Source organism: Lactuca sativa, chromosome 3 (assembly GCF_002870075.4).
Source record: "Lactuca sativa cultivar Salinas chromosome 3, Lsat_Salinas_v11, whole genome shotgun sequence".
Taxonomy (NCBI): domain Eukaryota; kingdom Viridiplantae; phylum Streptophyta; class Magnoliopsida; order Asterales; family Asteraceae; genus Lactuca; species Lactuca sativa.
Window position 1 is genome coordinate 157520609 of NC_056625.2, and position 3971 is coordinate 157524579.

Below are 3971 nucleotides of genomic sequence, written 5' to 3' on the forward strand. Positions count from 1 at the left end.
GGTTCACCACGACGTGGTGTTTTATACCATGTCGTGGTATAGCTACTGTAAGATTTTTATTTTTTGTTTTTTTTTCTTTCACGTGTTTTCTTTGATTATTTGCAGACCGTTTATGACCTGTGGATCAAATTCATCTTTGATTCCACCACTCGAAGACCTGGAAACCGTTCTTCGAAAGAACAAGGACAAGGCCGACAAAGATACTCCAAAGAAGTCCCCTTTAAAGAGGCTGAAATCGGTTTTTGGTAAAAGGAAGGGAAAGAAAACGGTGGAGTCCAGCAACACAAAAGAAGACACTGAGTACAAGACCGAGATGGAGGAAGGTTTTACTGATTTTGAAGGAAGTGATCACGAAGAACCTGACAACACCATGGCCAACATTGCGGACCTCTCAATGGAGGCATACAAGAAGAGAGTTCGAGACGACACCGGACCGGGCCTCATGCAACCCACCATTCCCGCCACTGCAACTTTTGAAGTCAAAGGGCATATACTTACCGCACTGAAGGAGGTTCCTTTCACCGGAAAGGATCACGAAGATGCTTACAAGCATCTAGATGAAGTGAACGACATTTCCGACTACTTTAACATCCGAAATGAGCCAAGAGAAACTATATTGTTACGAATGCTCCCTGTCACTTTTAAGGGAGCCGCAAAAGATTGGCTAAAGTCATTACCACCAGGCACGGTAACAACATGGGCACAGATGCGTGAACTATTTTTTGAACAATTTTGCCCACCATCCAAGGTGGCTAAGCTCAAAAAGGCAATCGCTAACTTTGAACAACAATTGGGGGAATCACTATATGAAGCTTGGGAACGTTATAAAGGTCTAATAAGGAATTGCCCCCCAAATGACCTAAATGTGCAGCAAGAGGTATTGATCTTTTATGATGGGGTGAACGTCACCACCCACCAACTTCTTGACTCTCAAGGCCCTCTTACTAAGAAAAATCCGGCGGAGATTAAGCAACTTATCGAAGAATTCTCTAATTATTCTAGAGAATACCATAATCCACGGAATGATGTGACAAAATGCTGCTTCGGAGGATATATCAGCGGTAATGGCAATGTTGCAAAGCATGGATAGAAGAATGACAAAAATGGACCAAACAATCCATGTTATTCGGGATGGGTGTGAAAACTGCAACGGGCTGCATTTAACCAAGGAATCTGACCTAGATAAAAATGGAAACCGGAAGGTCCAAGCTTGCTACTCAAGTGGCGATCGTCTAGATGAAGACTGGAGAAAGCCTAAGAAGAAGTGGTTGCCCAATGAAGAGTATAAAAAGGCCAAGGAAGAAACGTATGAACAAAGAGGGAGGGGCATTTATCAAAGAGAAGAACCAACGGTTGAGAAGAAATCTGATTTTGAGAGTATGCTCACTCGATTTACAGCAGTATCTGAAAAAAGGAATGAGGTAACGGAAGCAGCAATTAAAGAACAACAATTAGCAATGAAAGAGCAACAACTTATGATGAAGGAACAGCAGGAGATGATGAAAAACCAGCAAGCACTCTTTAGAAATCAGCAAGTTTCGATCCTAAATATAGAGAAACAACTTGGGCAACTAGCTACATAATTCAATGAAAGAGCACCGGGAGGACTTCCGGGAAATACCGAACAAAACCAGAGAGCAGCACACATTCAAGCCATCACCACTAGAAGTGGGAAAATTATCACTCACTTAACCCCTATTGACAGAAACGAACCTGAAGCAGAGTAGGAAGGACAAGAAGAAAATAAAGATAACAAGTCTGGGCAATCACGACGACGTGGCAAGACTCTAAGAAAAAAAATTACCGAGCCGGTGAAGACATATCATCCACCACTTCCTTTGCCGAGCAGAGCAATTCAATAGAAGCATGCTGAAGATTACTGGAAGTTCTTAGATCACATAAAATCTCTTGAAATCAACATTCCATTCCTTGAGGCTTTAGTTGAAATGCCGAAGTATGCCAAGTTTTTGAAGGACCTATTGACAAACCGCAAAAAAATAGAAGGATTATCAAAAGTTGTACTAAATGAAACTTACTCTGCTGCAATGCTAAACATGCTACCAAAGAAGATGGGGGATCCAGGGAGCATAACTTTACCGTGCCAATTCGGGAATCTAGCAACAAGTCATGCTCTAGACGACTCATGAGCAAGTGTCAACTTGATGCCATACTCATTCTTGAAAAAGCTTGATCTTCCCGAACCGAGACCGGTCCGCATGGTTATCCATCTAGCCAATAAGACTATGACCTTCCCAAGGGGCATTTGTGAAGACCTACTAGTGAAAGTAGACAAGTTCGTTTTCCCTGCAGATTTTATTGTGTTGGATATGGAGGAAGATGAGCAAGTCTCAATCATTCTTGGAAGACCATTTTTGAGCACTGCCCGAGCTTTAGTTGATATAAGGGAATCCAAGCTTACATTACGTGTTAGAGAGGAAGCGGTGACTTTTGGAGTTAATCAGGCAATCAAACATTCAAGGATGAGTGATGATACGACGTTTTCTGTTAATGTGTTGGACGAAATATTGGAAAAAGAATTAGTGGGTTGGAAAGAAAAAGAAAATGAGGGATTTATGGTGCTTGATGAAGGAAATTTTGATCCTGAATTCGACCTTCAGGAATTGGATAAGTTATTGGAAGAAGGGGAGTACAATGAAGCAATGCAAGAGACAGAAGACACAACACGACATGGTAAGAGTGCCACGTGGCAAAGTTTTTTTTCTCGACCCGGAATTAAAAACCATGACACCACGTCGTGGCAGGATCACCACGTGGTGGTAGCTGACGCAACCCCCAAACTCGAAGTGAACGCCCTTCCCGAACACCTGGAGTATGCATTCTTAGAAGAAGAACAACAAAAGCCAGTAATCATTGCTTCCGACTTGGCAAAACACGACAAAGAAAGCCCAGTTAAAGTTCTAAAGAAGAGAAAAGGTGCCATTGCATGGAAGATCACGGATATCAAGGGGATTAGTCCATCCTATTGTTCTTATAAGATCAATTTAGAAGAAGGAGCTAAACAAATAGTAAAACACCATAAAAGACTCAACTGAAACATGAAAGAAGTAGTTAAAAAAAAAGGTGGTGAAACTATTAGATGCTGGTATCATTTACTCAATATCTGATAGCACATGGGTGAGTCCAGTACATGTCGTGCCGAAGAAAGGAGGAATGACAGTGGTAACTAATGAAGCTAACGAGTTGATCCCAACAAGGACAGTTACCAGGTGGCACATTTGTATTGACTATCATAGGCTTAATGATGCAACATGCAAAGATCATTTTCTGCTACCATTCATCGATCAAATGCTAGAGAGGTTGTCCGGGCATCTTTATTATTGTTTCCTTGATGGTTTCTCGGGGTACTTTCAAATTCCGATTGACCCACAAGATCAAGAGAAAACCACTTTAACATGCACAAGTGGAACATTTGCATATAGATGCATGCCTTTTAGGTTATGCAATGCACCAGTCACTTTCCAAAGATCCATGATGGCTGTATTTCATGATATGATCGAGAAGTTTATGGAGGTTTTCATGGATGACTTCTCTGTTTTCGGGTCCTCTTTTGAAGACTGTTTGTCTAACTTGGATCTTATGCTAGCAAGATGTGAGAAGCCCAACCTTGTTCTCAATTAGGAGAAATGTCATTTTATGGTGAAGGAAGGCATTGTGTTAGGTCACAAGGTCTCAAGGATGGGGATAGAGGTGGATAGAGCGAAGGTTGATAGCATAGACAAATTACCACCTCCAACAAATGTCAAGGGGGTAAGACACTTTTTAGGTCATACGGGATTTTATAGGTGTTTTATTAAAGACTTTTCCAAGATCACAAGGCCCGTGACTCAACTTCTCTTGAAGGATGCCCCTTTCAACTTTTCTATAGAGTGTCTAGATGCATTTCACTTGTTGAAGGAAAGATTGACCACTACACCTATTATGATAGCTCCAGATTCGAGTCTTCCTTTTTA

At 41.5% G+C, this 3971-nt stretch overlaps 1 non-coding gene across 1 annotated transcript; it reads right to left on the minus strand.

Moving 5' to 3' along the window:
• Window positions 1-754: 754 nt before the first annotated feature.
• On the minus strand, window positions 755-861 carry LOC111876894 (small nucleolar RNA R71). Its single transcript, XR_002845130.1, has one exon. It is a non-coding gene; the product is annotated as a small nucleolar RNA R71 (small nucleolar RNA).
• Between the last annotated feature and the right edge of the window lie 3110 nt (window positions 862-3971).